General features: G+C 42.8%; 1 protein-coding gene across 3 annotated transcripts in view; it reads left to right on the top strand.

The window, feature by feature from the left end:
• The window catches only part of fam184ab (family with sequence similarity 184 member Ab), a 90,782-nt gene that overhangs the window by 14,663 nt on the left and 55,478 nt on the right, over nucleotides 1-20,641 (top strand). The window lies entirely within an intron of this gene.

Below are 20,641 nucleotides of genomic sequence, written 5' to 3'. Positions count from 1 at the left end.
AGAAATGGGAAGCTACATTCAGTGCAACAGTTCACCATCGATGGGGTGGTAACTATACCATTAAGTATAGAGTTCTATTACCTAACATGTCATTTAGCTGACGTTTTTATTCAAATCGACATACATTGCATTGTAACCCATGGTTTAAGTAGAGTTTAAGTCTTGATAAATAGCTTGTTTATGGTTAATTCTGTAATTTGGATCTTGTTTGAGTTTCTTCTCTCAACAGATAAACATGTTTTTATCTTGCCAGTAGATCGCACGTTAATGTATTTGAAAAAAATAATAATTCTGGAGACATTTTCCGAGCTTTTGCTCTGCAAATAAAGGCATTAACCAATCACGGTGTGGGGAGCAGACTTATTGAAACCACACACTGTAGTGGACATCAAAAGGGAGGTCTGTACTCTTTTTTTCTACTCTGTTCAATGATCCGTTCTTACCTTTCACATAAGGGATGTCAAAATAACAGGGAAGAAACTTTATGAAAAGCTTCTGCCATTTGTCTGCATTGCAGCAGGTCTGATATGTTTTGACCCAAAATTATTCACAGGCAAGTATTTTGCATTTTCATTAGGTGTATTTCAACCATCTATACCAATAGATATCTGTACTGATCTGGTGTGTAATTCAGATAACTCCAATAGCAGCATTCAGCTCCCCAGCATTATTTTGTGGCGGTGTATTTTTTCCCGTTGCCATGGCCGCGGGTCAGCATTGGCTCTCTCTGTCCTTGCCGCTGCTGCCAGGTATCGCGGCGATTCGTCTGCTGCCCGTGTTTGCATGGGAAACAGTGTAGGCGTACCGTATGAAAGCACTGAATCCCACCCAAGGACACTGGGAACGCATTAATGAAAGTAAAACTGGATCGGGGCATTTCAGATTCAGTTCAGTTGGAATCAGACCAAACTACAAGTTGTTCGAGGCAAATATACATACACATGCCATCTAAGATTAGATAAGATTTGGCATTAATTGGTTCCCTGGGGGGAAAAAACCTGTGCAGCTACACAGAAAGATAAAGATAATGCAAAGAAAGTTTATTTATATAAGAATTCAGAAAAAAATGGAGTGACCAAAACATCTGGTTAAAAGGTCAAAAATGTATACAGACCAATGCATCAGCAGAGCGGCTGTGAGGGATTTACAGCGCTGGAAATCCATTTCTCTTTGTTTTGACTTTGTTTAGGTCAGTTTTCTGCTAAATCACCTTAACGTCCTCATCGCAATGCGCAAATTTTGGTCGCTTGGTAACGGCAGGCACAAAAGGACTGCAATCCACCGAGCATTTTGGATAGAAGGATGAAATAAAAGGCCGGCGTTTTCTTCTGCTTTCATGTGCTTGAACTGTGTTACAGTCTCAAGCAATGTTAGAAGCAGCAAAGCATAACCTATACCAACCAACGTAAGAGCTCTCACCATATAACTATATTATATAGTATAAAGTATAGAATGATATACACTCACCGGCCACTTAATTAAGTACACCGTGCTAGTAAAAGGTTGGACCCCCTTTTGCCTGGCAAACTTTCAACAAGGAGTTGGAAACATTCCTCAGAGATTTTGGTCCATATTGACATAATAGAATCCCTATTGGATTCAGATGTTGGGACTGTGCAGGCCACTGGAGAGGAGTGAACTCTGTCATGTTGAAGAAACCAACAACAACAACGCAACGTTCAAAGTCACTCAGATCCCCCCTCTTCCCCATTCTGATGCTCGGTTTGAACTTCAGCAAGTTGTCCTGGTCACGTCTACATGCCTAAATGCACTGAGTTGGTGCCATGTGATTGTGTACCTAATATAGTGGCCGGTGAGAATAGTTAATATAGGCTAAATATGAAATTATAGTAAATACTACATGTGGCATTGTATTTGGCAGCTGTTTTGCATCAGTCACTTTTACTTTGGACGCTATTAGATTTTTCTTAATTTCTCTCAACCAACATCACAAGTCCACAGTCTAACGTCTGTTTTGGCAAAACAGCTGTGAATAAAAAAGCACAGAGGCTGCAGCGGGCGGGGGGGGGAGCGGTGTTTGTGGTGGACATGCAGGTGAACAAAACTGATGCAAATTAGGTTATTATGCTTTTACAGACTCTCATATGAACTTAATGCATTGCGTTTGTGGTTCAGAATAAATGCAGGCCTTATTTAATTGACCATTATTACTGTATTTAAGAGAAAGAAAACCCATATAGATGTGTTTCTTTTGACCTGAAGTGGCCCACCGATAACGAGACAGACAGAGAATTCAATTTGACATTATTTTTTATCAGTGTGAGGGTTAATTTTTCCAAATCACTCCCTTTGGCTCAATCATACTGTGAGCCATGTTCCCCCAGCTAGTTAGCTTTAGCACCTGACTGGCAGCCAGCCCACCTCGCTTCCTTAACTCCATCACGGCATTCAGTTACAGACGTCAGCAGGGAGGCAAACTGACAGGGTTTGGATTCAAAATATTTTCAGTCATCTTTTTTTTTCTTTCCACTGTCAATCGTTCATTTGCACACCCAACGCACACCGTCTCCCCATCACCGTTTTTCCACCTACTCCCTTTATATAGATGCAGCTGTGTCTAGTTACCATGGAAACCTTTGCTGTAAGCCTTGTCAATCAGACCCATATGTTTGTGCATAGCATTTGAGGATGAAAGAGAGTTTTTAAGTGTTTAAATCTCCCCCCGTTCCCCTTCTTCACCTGTCGATGCAGCATGTAATTAGAGTCTACCCACTCACCTCTAAATATACATCAATCCTCAACAGGCACCTGTGGAATCTTAAGCTGTAGTAGTTTTAGGACAGAATATTACTTTGCAGACTTCGTCCAAGGCCAGCGCTGGGGCCACTCCAAATTTCTCCTTACTTCACGACTGGTTGCTTGCGGAAACGGACGCGGACTGACTTTGAATGCCCCGAAAAGAATGAAAAAATAAAAAATACAGAAAACACCCGTAAACAAACTCTCCAGCTGCCACAACACACAACCAGAGCTGACACGGAGCTGCAACGAGCCGCTGCGGCTTCCCCGCTGCTCATCTCTTCCCGGGCCATAGCTGTCCGTGCAGTTCTGGTATGATTGGGTGGGATTGGAAGACACATTTAACTAAAAAAAAAAATAGCAAAATTGTTTGTTTTATTTCACACGCTACAGGATCAACTGTCACCTTTTACTTTACTAAAAGAGCCTTAACAATACCACGAAAGCTCTACATAGCCCATATCGTAAGGCTAAGCTAACTTCCTACTTCACATCAGTGATTAGAAAGGTTCTGACCTTGGACCGTAACTTGGGATTGAATTTGAACTTGGAGGTAGTCGTGGTTAAAAGTTGTGTGATGGTACCTGTGGACGGCTGGAATTCTGCTTCTTGATCCAATCCAAAAATGTAAATAAATAATCTCTAGTGCTCAAATGGAAGATTCACTTATATGTTCTTGCAAATTGTAACTTTAAGCTTTAACCATCCTAATATTTCTGTTTAAACAGACAAAGTCCTTTGCCTAGGCAGCCCATGTTGCTCCAGTGTTAACATTACGTCTCCTACGCTCTTGTTCTTGCTAGAGGGGACACGCCTCTCGCCCTCAAGCCACCAGAGAGCCGCGCCCTCCTGTATTTCAACGGCATGTCCTGCCACTCCTGCTCATGATCAAATATGTGGAAATATTGCATCTCGCCCTGGTTATTTCTTTCTCCTTCCAGCCGCGGCTCAAGTCCCACGTGACTATCTGGATTCAGAGAGCCTGCTGTTTCCACACACTCGTGTGTGGGTCTGCAGGAACACGGCCCACTCTCTGGGGTCAGCTGTGTCTGTCGGTCCGCATCAAACATTATACACACCCTTTGACGGTGACGTCCCGCTGAGGGGTTGGACAAGGGTGACCACAACGCACACCACATCCGACAATAGTCATTGGTTTAAAAGGTTTTCCACCAGGAAGGTGGATGTTCTCTCATCCACAACTGTTTTCAATGGAAACCTGTCATTGAAGCAACGGGACAATGATAACGCAGCATCAAAATGCAAATGCAAGTTATTTGTCTAAGTGCTTAATAAATGTGCCACATGTGGGGTTTAGAATTAATGGGGTCACAGTATCAACGGAAACAAAGGAGGCTTGTTATCTGTGTAACTATTGCAGCATTATTTTCCCTTGATGGGTGAACTCACAGGGGGCAACTTTCCTCTTTAGATTCAATTAACCTCATCACTTCTTTTTAACCACAAAGCGCTGAGGTTTGTTCCGTTTCTCCACAACCACCACACAAGGATTTACAGTCTTCTCTGAGCTCTTTTCACCTTTTGTCCAGACACGGTTCTCCTCAATAAGGCGACGTCCCTGTCCAACAGACCGGAGGAGGTTTTTTAAAAGGAAGGTACGTTCTGTTGCACCCTGCTCAGTGGAAGAAAGATAATGGCTTCTCATCAGCTTTATCTGGGCTCGGCTGTGGCACCTGTCGCCTCTTTCCGGGAGCCGTGGCATTTTTATCTGCCAGCCTCTAGAGGAGGACGGGATAAAACCTAAAAAAAAGATTAGGAGCTGAATTGTTCGCCACAGTGGTCCGAGATGAATTGTCTTGTGTGCTGCACATGTAGAGCATTTGGGCGGTGATTAACTCCTCGGTGCTGCGATCACACAGCAGTTCCCTTTATTCGTTTTACCCGCGTAAACAAAAAAAGTGCGGCTCGGAGCATTGCAATAAAGGCTAAATGGGCACTGCGTCCCTCCGGTGCTCGTCCTCATGCAGCTTTAATTATGCACCTGTTGTCTTTGTGATGCTGTTGAAAAGGAACATGTGTACTGTTTTGCATCGCACCGTTGGGCCAATGCAGCGTGTGAGGCCTCTCCCCCTGCAGACGTCTGTTGTAGTGCAAAGCTGTCAAAAAAACATCCAATTTAATTAGCCACTTTAATATGCGGGCCATCATGTTTCTTTTTTAAATGGCCAGTGTGACAGCCGGATGTAATCTGGCTGCTGAAAATACTCACCAAGGCACCAAATGTGATTCATCCGCAGCTAAAATTAGTCCCCATTAAAAGCGCAGTTTACCCCCGTTTGAGTAATGCTTTCTGAAATCTACAGTCCTCAGCTTTTCATAATTATGTTTAACTCTCAGGGAAAAAAATGGATTCCTGCTTACAACGCTATTACTTATAGTATAATATTAAATGAATCAATTTTGATTGATTTGTTGTTTAAGCAACATAGATATCTGGTTTGTGCATTTTGTATAATTAAAAATGTATGAGATGGGATGGTCACTTTTCAAGGTCTACCAACTTTAAATAAAGAATTGAAACATTCACAATTATATTCACATGTTATAATATAATCATTGGTTGCAACCCCAACATCTTGACTAGAAAAGCAATAATGTACGAAATCAGACTTCCTCATGTGTCTGCTTCTCGTGCCGTCTGCTTCAAAGCCAGTCAGCAGTGGAAACATCATTAGCTGTTTCTGTTGCGCGGAAACACACGCTTTACCGAATCCACGCACACGACTCGGTCCGTGTGTCGCTCTCTTCCAAGCGGAGCGCACCCAGCATCTCAGCCTCTGCCTGTGCAGTGAACGCACGGCGCCGCGGTTCTGCAATGAGCAGAGAAAAAAGCGCGCACACACAAGCATTCTCCTTTTATGGATACATAAATAAAGGCTGCAGCAGAGATCATTTGCTGCGCAGCTTATTAAAGTGGGGATTTATGCGCAGCACTGAGCTGCTTGGATCTGCCGCTGATATCTTTGACTACAACACAATAGGCATACAGGAACAAAACACTTCATTTTACGATTCTTTGGGGCGGCTTAATTAGACCTGCGTGAGGCTCAAGGAGCCGACTGCTCCTGCAAAGCCAGCCGGGCTCTCAGAAGTTGAAGTTGTGGATAGCCATTAGTCATAGTTAGTTCAGCCTGTATCTTTTCTTCTGTTGCAATAATTCATCTGCTTGTGCTCTGGGGGCAAAACAACTAGGACAATGCATATAGATGACATTTTATTGCCATATACATTTTTAATTGCAAAGCCAAATCTTTACTTAAAATGCATGCGTTACAATAAATACAGTACTAACTCCGGATGAATGTTAGTATTTAGGTTTTGAATTACTTTGTGAACCACATTGGTGGTTGATCATAATTAGTTGTCGAAGTGAAGCCGCATTCGTATGAACGAACTTCACCAGAAAATGAGCACATGGATGGAGAGCGTTTCTTATTCTTCCAATCCTCAGTGAAGCAGCACACGGCCAACTGCAGCACGCTGGGAGGACCGCAGGGGAAACATAAAAGGCCGACTCGCAGGCCAATTAGATTACAGACTATCTATGTGTGTGTGTGGGGGGGGGGGGGGGGGGGGGGTAGGCCTGCGTGAGCGGAATCACATACGGAGACGTTGGAAAAACTGGGCTAGAAAGAAAGTGAGATATGTCAGCACTACTCTCCACAGGCCTCCTCCCTTCCTCCTTCCTCCCCCTCCACTGCGTTGCTACCCTGGCGGCTGCTGCGTGGACCTCCCTAGAGCGTCACTTTTTCTCTTCAAAAAGCAAAAAAAAAGCTGCCTTCTCCCCCTCTCTTCTGGTATCTGCTGAGACAGGAGGAATGGTGGGAGGCGATGAGAGTGGGAGAAGAAATTACTTTTGAGTTATCCTCAGTTGGTGTTATCTGAAATACTTCAGGGTAATGAGACGCTATAGTGTGTGTGTGTGTGTGTGTGTGTGCGTTTGAGTGCGTGCGTGTTTGTGTGTGTGTGTGTGTGTGTTGAGTGGTACAGGGTGGTCCACACTTACTGGAGGAGCCTTTTAAAGGCTTTGCATTGTAAAGCTTCACTTTAAAGTTAGGGCTCTCACGCTGGGTTTGAGCACCCAAAGTATTTCTGTGTCAGCTGTGTAATAGTAAATGTGGATTTCTTTCATTTTTAACGGACCCCACAAAAAAGTGAGGTTTAGGATGCACCTCTGTTCTGGACTGAAAAACCTGCTAATTTTGAGCAGGTTAGCAATGAGCCATTTTCTTAATGATCTGAAAAAGTCAGCTTGGTGGGATTCATCCTCTGGAGAGCAGCGAGGCCTCGTGGTGTTTCATCAGATAGTCAACGAGATACAGTTCACCAGTCTGGCACAAGGGTGTATGCGCCAGTGGCAGTTGAGCCACAGAGACGCGACGTAAACCCCCACATTGACCCTCGCACTTGCCTCCCCTATTGGACGCCATATTAAAGCTGTAAAACCTGGCATCTACAAAGTAGCTCTACTGGCAAACAGCAGGCAAGTGCAGCTCTACCCTGTGTCTCTGTACAAGGTTCTGTACATTGGCCTCCATTGCATCAGTGTGCCGTTTCAGCATACACTACATGCCTTCTGTTCTCTCTGCATCACCTTTCACGGCGCTCTGACCTCGCCGATGAAACGTCAGTGTGATCTATGGCGAACCTACAGCGCCACTGTTAGCCGCCACGCAGCGGTTTGACTGCTGCATTCATTTGTCCTGATCAACCGGCTCAAAAGAAAGACTATTTCTGAGAAGGAATGGACTGCCTCTGCACCCCTCGGGAATTCATGTTTCATCAGCTGAATAAAAGGGCTTCATATTTCAACGATGAGAAATCAGTGCTTTGAAAGAGCCAAACAGTGTTTCTCCACATTTGTTGTTTACTTGCTGAAGGTTAGCTAAAAAAAAGTAAAAGCCATATTTAGATCATGTTTCCGGTTCATATTCCAGTGTCCTGGAACGTCTTCGCTCTGCAAGGCTCAACAGGGATTGTTGTCATCGGAAAAAAATTGGCCAGACTAGTTCTATGTTTAGAAACCTGGAGAGTCCATTTTTGTATTAGTTCCATTAGTTCGCTCTACAGTCAGAACCAGAACCAGCCAATGCGTTGGTCTGCACACCATGTACAGGTATACAAATCTCAGTCGTTAGGTTGATGCTTAGCCATGACATAATAAAGCTGACAAACCCCTGCATCGTATATTTCAGTAGTTACTTAAAATGTAAGCTAAAGAAAAACGGCAACCTTCTATTTTCGGTCTCGCAGCCACTTTGGTGTTTTAAGTTAGTTTTAAGCCCTGATTTAGCATTTAGATATTACTTCTTCCTTTTCCAAATGGAAATGCTACTGCTGTACCACAGCGAGTCTGCACCTATGAGGCATCCAGTTGATGACCTGGCAGAACACAAAGCACGTCGGATTTGTCTCCCAAAGGTGCAGCGAGCGAGGACATTGATATTTCAAAACAAATGTGTGCATGAGTTTAAAGGAAAGCACTCCATGTTGTCAATTGACCACTGACCCTGTTAAGTTGTCAGAGCACTTTGTTCTGACTTCATTACTGTGGTGATGGTTGGTCTTTTTGGGATTCATGGCCTTACGCGTAGAGAACAATGCGATCTTTGTCTCTTCTGACTGGGCCCTTCATACGGGAAAGTACCGATACCGCACCGTGGAAGCACTAGCCCACTTAAGTACCACTACCACACATCGTTTTACCTGGACAGAAAGTGTATGCGTAAAATATACAACGTTTGTCTCTGAGATAGTAGTGGAGTAGATGTACAGTAGAAGTGACTTGGAATCATTGTCATCGGGCTGTGGACTAAATTCCTTTTTCGAAAGAAATGTTTTCACTGTTCTTTGTTGTAATTATCTAAAGCAAACAGAACAGTGTGCTGATTGGCCTAACCTCCAGCTGCCAGATGTGAAAGCATACATGGCTGTGCTTTAAGTAGACTGCTGTGTGATGTCAGCCGTGTGTTAAAAGATGTAGATGTTTTAGCTCAGAGTAAAGATACAGAAATCTCTTTTAAAGCAACTACAAGGGAATAAATATCACACTGATGTGTGCGAGATCAAAGAAGCTCTTTCTGAGGGATGAAACAGCAGCCCTGGACTGGGTGGGTGCCTTTTTACTGTTACTTATTCTTCCCTCTGAAAGAGCTAATGGTACACGACACAATACAACTTTGCGCTATTTAATTCAATAGATTCCCAAAGATGGCGAGAATTTGGGCAGGAGATCCGTAAATCCCGGGGATTATTTTCTGCTGTTGATCTTTGGGCTGAATACGCAGCGGTACATGGCGTCTTGGCAAGACTGCGCAATTTCTCACAGAGGGAGAGAGAGAGAGAGAGAGAGAGAGAGAGAGAGAGAGCGGTAAGACCCCCACCGTCTGCTTCTTGGCACCTCGGATTACGGAGGAAAATCCATTCGAGGTGTTCAGGCGGCTTTGGCCTAATCAAGAAAACACGAGGGCGTGGTAGTGCCGTCGTTGCAGCGCTGTTCTCGGGGCACGTGGAGGGTGAACTCTTTGATGGGACGGCGGGTGGAGGGCAGCGGGGGCTCTGATGCTACACATCCAGCCAAAGTGGTCCAGATGAATTCATCTTCTCCCCTCCCATGTTCTCCAAGTTGAGTGTGCATTAGAGGTGCAACTCATGGCTCCGGGCCTTTTTGGGAGTGTTCTTGGGGCTCTCTACTCCTGCGCTTACTTTTATTTATGGAAAAAAATGAAAGGATTTCCAATCTGTCTTCTGGATCTAAATGAAAAATCACATCAAATCACCTCTATGTGGTAAACATAAAGGTAGCTTGGCTCACTGCCTCTGGGAATGCACCCATTTTCAGGATTTCTGGAAAGAGATCATTACAAGTGTATCAGTCTGTATCAAACAACATTTTCCATTATGTTTAAAACTCTGTCTTTTCGGGTGTTTCACAGCAAATTGTACTCTGAACAATAGGAAAAAAAAGAGATGGTGGTACACTTTGTCTTCTTAAAGCTAAATATAAAATTGCAATGGCTTGGAAATCCATTCACAGACTGAGCAAACAGCATTTGATAAAGGGACTTCTACAGTGCCTTGCCTGAGAGAAACTTACATATATAGCCAAAGGGAAATATAACATCTTTGCAAAGATTTGGAGCTCATTTATGACATTTTTGGAGGGAGAAGACTTTGTTGTGACCCTGTAGCCTATACACGTCTAGGGTACATTCTAGCCCCTCGGTATAATAGGTATCGATTTGTGAATTTTTTTATTTTTTTGTGTCTGCTGAGAAACGGTAACGCCTAACAACAAATTATGCGATTGATATTTATACTTGCTCTTATGTACTTTAAGATGTGCCTCATTTTTGTTTTGTCCCTTTATTGTTTTCTCCACTTTACACAACCAACAAACAATTTCACCTCTCCAGTGGGACTGTGCATCTATTCAACAGTTAATGCAACACTATCGATATTACATGATCGATCATATTTCCCCCTGTCAAACCGAATGAGACATATGTGGGCTAGTTTCAATCATTGCTCGAACAGCCAACCGGTTCTGTGCCGATCCACCACCCCCCAGCGCCGCTCCAAAGAGCCACATTTCAGCAGTCCATCCCGCTGTCCCTTTGTGAGTCCTTTTTAAGCTTACGCCACATTCTGCTTGTCCAGTTCCGAGTTGTGTTGTCTATCGTTCAAATGCACATCTCTCTCTCTCTCTCTGTTTCTGAAACACGCACACACATTCACAAATCCAATCAGGGCGTTTTCTTCTCCAATGGCTCGGAGAGAGAGAGAGAGAGAGAGAGAGAGGGAGCGAGAGAATATAACCTCTTTTTATTTAAGCCCCTGTGCCCTTCTCCATCCTACTTCACTCTCGTATGGACGGACGTGCACACTACGGGGGAGTTGTGAAATCTCTGCGACATGATTGAGGTCAAATGAACGGAACCAGCAGCAAAGCACCAGTGGGGTAAATTCACGAGGATGTCAGTCTCTACAGTCATCCCTCGTTGCGACACATGAATCGGAGCAGATAAATGCTGCCCGCTACCTGCTGTGCTGCCGTATAAAGTGGGCTAACGGATGTCAGCTCTTTCATTGTTTTCCCCGGTTTTACAGGATGCAGTTTTTTTTTGTATTTATATCCAATCGCAAGTCAATCAATCAACTCCTCTGCTTCAGTCCCAGGAAGTTAAGTTATGTTAAAAACAACCACAATCTTCTACTAAACTAAGCAGTTCTACAATAAACCTTTAGAGAAATAGCGACCAGATTGGGTAATCTCATGATTCCTTCCACAATAAGAGCCCCCCTCACATTTCCTGTTTTAATTGTGGGTCAATTCAGTCCAAACGGCCAGAAAAAGAATGAGGCGGGAGTGAGCCAGCAGATCAGACAGGAAGATAACTCCAAAGAAAACCATAAATAATGACCAAGTTGGCCCAAGTCGACCCAGCCTCTGACTGCAGGCCATCGGCTGAGTGTTTCATCTGTTTGAAGCCATTTGTGCTGAAAGAGCAGCTGTATATGCAGAGCAGCACGACGACAGATGGGCAGAAACGGTTTTTTAAGTTGTATGATGATGTACGTCCAAATGCTGTCATGTTTTCAAGGTCAAGGTAGGATTTATAGATATTCTCCTTCAAAGACAGACGGTAATATTCTGCTCCTCTGTCATGTGCATCGAAGCATTTCACAGCTTTAGCTGTATTACATTAGCACATTTATCCCATCGCAGAATAATTTGGACAGGGAAGCTGATTGTGCACTTTTCCTTCATGGGGCCTCTTGGATCTGAGAAGACCGAACACAGGCACCCAGGATATTGGATGTCGCCTTCTGGCAACAAACCCCTTGGCTAAGGTGATGGAAACGTCATTGTTGTGGTTAAAAAGGTGGATAATGTCTGGTTCGGGGACACGGACAACTAAAACCTTCACACCCAGTGAGAGTGGTGCTTTGTACAATTGCATCTTTTCTTTAAGGGCTGTCTCTGACAACAAAGGCTGAATAAAGATGTGAGAAAAGGAGTACAGCTGATTTCTATCGGCTACCTGTAACCGTGAACTAAACCCTCGGAGAGGAAGTGGTACGAAGCTCTCCTTCCACCTTAATAAAGCCCGAGCAAAGAGCTGTAGAAGCCTGACACCTCCAAGACCTCTGGAGAGATGAAAGTAGACAGAAGATGGGCTTTAATAAACTGTGGGTTTCTACAACACACCCCCTGCGGCCACTGACTGCACTTGGTTTGTATCCCAAGCGTAACATTGAGATCGGAACGCTAGAGAGGATGCAGACTTTGTCCGTCCATTACTAGGTGATGAATGTGGTCACTTTACTGCACTAATTGATCCAAAGCTGGATGCGGTGAACTGGCAGTGGAGCAGGAGGCTCTTTTGAGGAGCTTATATCTACACTGACAAAATGTCCTGCGGTGACCTCCGGGATTGAAGTGTGTTGATTTTGACTTTGATTTCCCGCTTGTCCCAACATCAAGTATAGTGGATGTTTCTTTCAACCTAATTACGAGGAAAATCCGTATGCAAGAACACTTGCAATAATGTGCAGATGATCATGTTTTCTGACCATTGAATTGAAAAACAATACCCCCCCAATACTGTGTGTACAATCTGAACCTCGGCCTTGTAAATAAGACTATTTTCCACAGATGGAAACCGACTCGAGTGCTGTACAGTCCATTTGAAAACTCTATCTACAACCAAAGAAATGCTCATTTCAATCACACTCATACCGTTTTAATTTGATTGGCAGATCTGTTGACCTGAGCCTTCAGGCCGTGGGTGGGTCCCACCACGCTGCTTTCAGTCATTGGTCCCCGCGGTGTGATTGGTCGACACAGATTACACGAAACCAAAGCCATTTGCTTTTATGCAGCTGGTTAAAATATGTTAACCATGGTTAAGGAGTGTGACTTTATTTCCAACGGCTTGGTAAACCAAAAATACTTGACTGGCTGAACAGATTGTTGCTTAACACATGTTATGCCACCTGAGTGCTGTGTTTCTTCTAATGCATCATGCGCTGTGGCCCAGATTTCCTGCAATAGATTCCATTTAATAAATTGGAAGTGGTGGATTTTCCACCTGAGAGCTCAGAAAGGATTTGTCTCGTTGGGTTGATGTCTTCTTCTGCATCTGCTGCCAACGGGGGGATCTTTGAAGCTTGCATAAAGTAGATGCACATTGCTCTACACTAACCCAAATACCTCACACTCATTTAGTAATGCATGGCCTTTAAATGAAGCCGGGACATGTGAAAAACCATCACTTCTCTAGGATTTAAGGCATGTCGCTGGAGATAGAGCTTGCTTCTCTTGTCCCTGCTGTCTGCACAGGGCATGCAAAAGACAAGGCACAGAGTAAACAAACTGTGTATTATCTACTTAAAACCTAATATTTTAAAGTAGTTTAAAAGTGTTTAAATAGGACTCTTTCTGTTCGTATGATCTGATATTCTGCCTGATCCGTGGCAGGTCTTTACATCTCCTCTGTGCTCGCTGAACTGTCTGACAAAAACGTTTTTCCCTGCTAAATATTTCATTAATGACACTACAAGCTGCCTTTGTGTGAAAAATATTTTAATTTATTAATTCTATATATCATGGTCACAGACTTTGACTTGCTAAATGTGAAGCTCACCATGTTTGATTCTTTAGGGACGATGGTCATCATTTGGTACGTCAGAAACACTTTAACATCTGCTAGTGTCGTTTTTCTTTCACTTTCGCCCCTCATTTTACTTGAGTGTTGGGATGAAATGTCCTCATCCGAAAAGGGAAATGTCATGTGTATCTTTTACTTGGAATAGTGTGAAACAGTGGCCTTTTGTGATGTCCGTTTTATAATTTCCAAATAGAATTTGTCTTCTGCCTTTGAAGACGGAACCATTGAAAAGACTGTAGAAGCCGAGTTACTTCATTTTCACAGGGTTCTTCATTTTAAAATGGATGCTAATGCAGTTGATTCGGAATAGTGCCAAAACAGCTGATCCACTGATCACAGATCCTGGATATAATTACTGCCAAACTTTTAAATTGGCCGAACAGCATCACCACTTAAACCGCCACAGAACGTACCGCAATTAGCAGACGGATTAAGGTGCACCGTACAGTTTAGCAGATCACAGCCACGAGTTATAATGAAAGTAATTAGCTCCCCTATCTGCCCTCCGCTTTGTTAACTTCACTCCCTCTAAACGCAGAATAATGAGGCTGCGGAAATGAGACGTCAATCTATCTCGGTGTGCATTTTTTACTTAGGATTATTATGACGTTACCAATGCGTTGTCTCTTAAGTAATATGTCACATCACATCGTGTCATTTCCTTGACGCTGGACCAGAAAAAGCTGAGATTTTGGAAAGCGTTCTTTAATTCGCTCTTAATTTAAGGAAACAACATTCATCCCTTTTGGACTGTGACAGTACACTGACCAGCTATGAAGAGCTTTTAACTACATCTCACTGTCTCCACCGGCAAGAGAACGTGAGGCAGGATGACAAGTTATTTATTCAGACAGCATATCACTTTGCTCATTAAGACAAGTGAAGCTGGAGTTCATGTTTTGTCATGCAAACTGAACTCAATAAATAAAGAGGTAGAAGAATTAATAATGAAGTAGGGATTTATTTAGTCCGGACTGTAGCTTTAAACCCAGCGGGTGAATGAAGGGTTAAGGCACAGGCGAGATAACATTGAGTGGGGAAAAGGGTAAAAGAAAACCCCCGGCTTCCCATCAACAGAACAATAACTTGGTATGCAGCGGCAATGATGAGGCTAATTGATCGATACGCCAGTTTTCCCACTGACTAACCTCCGCAGCAGCTCCTTTCCCAACAGGACTCTGCCGCCCAAATGACCCGTCAATCGTTGTCACAGCAATTACGGGCCGCATCCTCCCCGGGTTAACGGTTCCCAGGAGGCCACCAATCCATACACCGCTAACAAAAAGCCAATGTCCACATCTGCAAGCCTTTGCTTTTCAAATCAGCCGGCTAGTCTTCGCAACTGAAAATGTGAAATAATCCTTTTGACCTGCAAGTGCTGCATGTCAGTGTTTATGCAGAATTGTATATATTTTTTACACATATATGTTTTCTGGGATGAGAAGATCAATACCTCTTTTATATCTCTTTGTTTTGTTAAATACTACAGCCAGTAGCCATTCAGCTTAGCTCAGCCCAAGAGCAACAATTCTGAGTCTCAGTGATGATTTTACCTTCTTCAATAACTTTCACATTTTACATTTTGTTTTATTCTAGACTATTTCTTTCTTGGCTGGGATCAGATATTTCTCTGCCGGTAGCCAGCTGCTCAGAGGCAAGGCCCTCGTGTCTACACCATTTATTTTGTGCAGATTAAGACAAAGATATAATGTGTTAATTATTGGGGTAGATTTTCTTTTTACTTTAAGACAGAGCAAGTTGTTTCCGCTGGTTTCTAACCCTTATGCTAAGCTACTGAAAGCGTGGAAGTGGATTCCATCTTCTAATGTAACGACGTTCCCTGAGAAGTCTTTGTTATATATCCAGTAGAAGCCAGTATTCCATCCAGTCTGTACACTCTTCATCACTCCCACTGCACTCACAAGACAAAGCTCCATCGCCACATGGTGGAAAATGACTACCGGCTAGTGTTAAGGTGGCAAAATGGTCGTCATTACACATCGACATTATCATCAAAGACCCATCAGTGAGTGACTCCAGCAGAGAGATGGGGGAGGACTGTGGCCCGTGTGTGTGCGTGTGCGTGTGTGTGTGTGGTCAGGCCGAGGAGAGTGAAATTAAAGGAGATTGCTGCCGTCAGAGTTTGTTAGGAGTCATTGGATCCTTCACAGAAACAAGGCTGAAGCACCTCAGAGCACCAGCATGCTTTATTCCTCTCTTTTGATCATCTTTAAATCCCATGGTGCTGGTTCGCAGGAACTACACCTCAGTCATTTGTTGCAAAGTATAGGCCTTATTTTTGTAAATTAACTTCTGTGAATTAAAATTAGGTAGCTTTCATCTCACCTTTTCAAAGACATGCATTGCAAATTGTATTTGTAAGAAACCACGCTTCATTTAGGGGAACTTTTAGCAAAGATAAAAGGATTTATCCTATTTACTTTCTCTGTTGGTGTTCATATTACCTACTCATGAAATCATTTGGCTTGCTTTGATCCCATGGTGCTGTTAGTTTCTCAAGGAATTAAGCTCAGCTGGATATCGGAAGTCAATAACTTCAGAAAAGCTTTTTTGTTGCATTTTGTATTGGCATTGTATTTCAGTCTGACTCCAACTATTCCACATTTCCCTTTAAATAGGATGAAACTTTTTTTTTTGAACCCAAAGTGTAGCATTGTTGCTGGTAGCAGTTTTAATGAATAATAATTCAATAATAATGTATAAACTCATAAATTAGTATATATTGGTAATTATACACAAAAGACACCAGAATTGAACATAGAATTTAGTAGTTTTGGTTGCTACGGAGTTCCTCTCATGTTTTAAAGGGACATATTATATACTATACTGTACTATATACACACAAATTGAATGATGAATTATTTTTAAATGCAATATTCATTACACTAAACATAACTAAACTGCTAAATAGAAATAGAATAGAGTGCACAATAAGCAAAAAGATATGAAGGAAATTAATGAAGAATAGATCGAAGAGCACAATCAATATCTCTATCACTCACCCTTTGTAGCAGCGGTGGTCATTACGGCCCCTTTGGAAGGAGGGGGGGTGTACACCATACTTCCAGAGTCAAAGAGCAGAGAAGGGCAAAGGAGATGCAATTTTACAGGCCAACCACCCTCACCCTTCCAACTGTTTTTATTCTTTTATTTAACACCATTACGCCAAATTAAAACTAGATTATTAAATTGTCTATATTTTATTTTTCCATACTTTAAATACATACTTTAAACTTTCTTGTCAGCCACCGAAGTAGTTCAAAGAACAGGTTAAAATCTGATCAATAACAGATTTGAATAACAATTCCCTAACGTAAATACAGGAAAATCATCCCATACCCAGGAACCCAAAATACATTCAAACAGAGGTGTCTATCACACACCAGTCAAATATAACCTTGATACACTCAGGCTTTACATGAAATACAGGGACTTACCAAGACTAGCGTATGAACTCAGCCTCTCCTGAAGTTGTAGGAAGCATCTCTGTGTCCACAGGAAGGTGGGCGCTCATAACCAAAAAGGTGGGTTCATTAAACATTGCCGGGCCAGCCTTGATGGTTGGAGGGCCAGTAGTGGCCCTGGGGCCCATCTTCACAGCCTCACCACTTAGTGACTTCTAGGCTCCCGAGGGTAGTCCTTGGACAAAGTTTATTAGTTCACATTGTGTCATAGGCATCTCAGTTCTACGGAAGAGCTGTGGATGTCCACTACGAAAGGAATAAACTCTCTTGATGGTTAGTATAGTATTTTTCAACTTTACAATTTACCCTCAGAGACACATCTAATTACAGTAGGAATCCTCTCTTTTTATTATCTTTTTGGACAGGTAGCAACACATTTTTAAGAAAAAACACAGAGCCAGTTCTTGTAAAAATATTTGCCATGTCTATGGGTATGGCAGGTTTGTCTGTGATGGAGTCCTTCAAATCAAATTTCTTATACATATACATATATTAGGTAAATCTAAATCTTGTTTATAATGCAAATCGAGTGTTTCCCTAAACTTAGCAATTTCAAAAAGGTCAATTCCTTCTTAGTCATACAGACACTAATTTTTTTTTTAAACAAGTTGAATTAGTTTTTCAAACCATTGTCTGTGTGGATAATGCAAAGAAACTTGTCTAGGGTGCAATGCGTAATATTCATAATTCAAAAGTCCTGTTTCCAAACAACAACAAGAAGCTAAAAGAAAGTTGGCCTCTCTGGGAAATACAGTATTCATTAAGGTTATAGGGTTGCATAGTACAGAGAGAACCACTTTAAGCCATAAAAATGAGCAGAAGAAAGTATAGAATATTCTCTCCTTTGTTTGACAGCATGGTCACATGTCATGGAGCAGCTAGCTGGGACTTTCTTTCAGCTGACAGATGGAATTCGTGGCATGTCGCTGTCCCCTCATCGATCTGCCTGGTAGCGCTGTCATTTATACCAACTCCTCCAAGGACGTGAACTCCACCGACCCGAGGAGATGAGAAGAGCGTCGCTCCCTCTTTCGGTCGCATTCAAAACAACACACACACACACACACACACACACACACACACACACACACACACACTTTGCTGTTCCTATTAAATAATAAATGCATCATTAATGTCATTCTGAATCACATGATCTTTTCCCAAACGTCTAAAATAAAATGTACGTTGCAGCAATACAATACAGGCGTACTCGGGCTGCTTAAAGTACATGTAAACCATTAATATTGGTACTGCATATATCTAAGATGTATGTGCGTGTACGGGGCAACTAAGACCAACGTAGGGTCTTAGTTAAAGGTGAGTGAATATTAGATGTTGGTCATTATGTGATAATATGTAAACAAGTGCCTGAGAGGATCAGTAAAAGCCCCCTAAATAGAAAGTCCCCTAAATATTGTGCATTGTACTACTTACAAAGCCCCCAAAGGCAGGATTGTTAATTATTAAACATAATATATGCTGTATTGCCAGGCTTTAATTCCATTAATACGGTTTAATTAGAATACTGTGGAAATTGACCCGACTATTGTCTGATATGCGTAGTCCCGCTTTAGAACCATATCTGCTTTTTGCATGTTGCCGGCTCGCGAGGTCCAACACATGCTAATCCTTCACGGGGACAATGGTGACAATATTGGCAGCCTTTGTCTTTCCTTGACATGTACAAAGACACACATACACACAGCAACACAGGTCATGAGGAGCTCGACCGTCTCTGCTGTCGTCTGTTTACTTTGTGGCATGTAAGGTCATTAAGTGGTGTTGTTGTTGTTGTTGTTTTTGTTTATCAGCCGACCCCACGATTAGTGAGCGCCGTCTGTCCCGATGCCTCCTGGGATGTGATGGTGATTTTAGCTCCTCTAACTCCATTGCCTTCCTAAACTGATGAGAGGCTGAAGGATTTAGACGCTCAAAGGAAACGCCGTTTCATTTTGCAGTGAACAGAATTTCGCGGCTTCATTTGGCTCTTTGCAGTTTGCCTCGGCGGACGTTTCATTCGCCGTGTTGAAAACTAGACCAAGAGACTTGACATGAGAGGTTTGAATGATTGCAAAACCCAGAGGAACAAGCTTGTGATTTCAGCCTGAATGAATAAACAGCTTCCACTTCTATCTCCCAACACGAAGTGGCAGGAAAGGCTAGTCTGTCTCTCCACGCATTTTCTAAATAGTTATTGGATAGATTAACAGCACATTTTACATTCAGGTTCCCAGGGGGGGGGGGGGGGGGTGAATTCCAATTTCTTGGGTGATTTTCTGGCTTTCTCTCGAGCGTCACCACAAAGTAAATGTTTGTGGTTTTGATTGAAATGTCTCAGTAGCTGTCATTGAATTTTAATCCAAATATTGACCCCTTTTTGGAAAACTTTCAATTGTCACGGTTTGGGTTCTTGTCTTGTTTTATTTTGTAGTTTCATGTCTCTTGTGTTCCTGGGTAACTTCACTTCCTGCCTTGCCCTGTGATTGTCTGCCGTGCCTGATTGTTTCCACCTGTGTCCAATCACCTGCACCTGCCTTGTGTATTTAAGCCCTGTGTGTCTCTTGTCGCGTCATTGTCTTCTATTGTCTACTTTCGTCTCCAAGTCTCGGCTCCAAGTCTCTTCTCCATTATAGCACGTATGGAATTCATGTTCGTTTTGTTTCTTTTGTACGGTCTTTGTTTTTCCCTCCTTCCCCTTTTTCTCAGGTGGAGTGGTTTTGAATTTAGTTTTGATTCTTTGACTATTAAAGTCCTTTTATTTTCGTATAACTCTGCGTCTGAGTCCTCCCTCCCTCCCTGTAAAAACTGAATAGCAATGATGTGTTTGTTTCCAAATCATTAGGGGATGACAATATACAGTACAATGATAATTAATTGTTGCCCTAAGGGTGGGAAGCGAATGTGTTAGGAATTTAAAAAATATATGATACAAATAAAAGAACGAAAAAAAGAAAAAAAATGATCACGAATGATCAAGATCACAACTCTCCATGGCGGAGTCCTTCCTGATTGTACGGTGTATTTTAAGTATTTTGATGAATGAATAGGAATTAAAAGAACAACAACAAAAAAACATCCCTTGTCAAATTAAATCCTTTCATCTACCGGCGAAGCGTGGCGAGACCTAAAAAGCGCATCTCATTGTTTCACAGAAAGCGTTCCCCCCCCCTTCTGATCCTGTTGATGGTCTTGCAAACAGAGGCGATCCCTCAGTTGGGCTGTGGGCTGAGTTGTTGTCTGGCTTTTTCAAACGAGGGCAACACCCTGCTCTATTTCTCCCAGCAGGGAGAGCGACGCATCAGGGAGAGTCACTCGGTTCTCTGTAGCGCGGAAATGTAAAATCCATCGCTATCTCTCTTGCTCGCTCCCCGCGAGCAGGGGATCACTGAACTGTCTGATTTCCCCTCTTCGTGTATTTTTGGGATGGGTTTAAAGGTCCATCTCACACACAGCAGTTTGCGTGCGTTATTTCTATCCCCAGCGATACGGAGCCTCCCTAATTTTGATCTGCGGATCCGATTGTGGGAACGTCCAGGTTTCAGCAGCATCTCTGCAGCTGTGTACCAGCTAGCCCGCACATACCACAGCTCATTTACAGCTCATGCAGCGGTGATTTGCATCTCTCAGCTGATTAGCTCATCTACGCTGATCTGATATGCATAATTGTAATAAGCGATTGCTGTGACTTGTGACTTTTTATGG

The sequence above is a fragment of the Pungitius pungitius genome, chromosome 20, assembly GCF_949316345.1.
Source record: "Pungitius pungitius chromosome 20, fPunPun2.1, whole genome shotgun sequence".
Classification (NCBI taxonomy): domain Eukaryota; kingdom Metazoa; phylum Chordata; class Actinopteri; order Perciformes; family Gasterosteidae; genus Pungitius; species Pungitius pungitius.
This window is presented reverse-complemented; position numbering and strand designations above follow the sequence as displayed.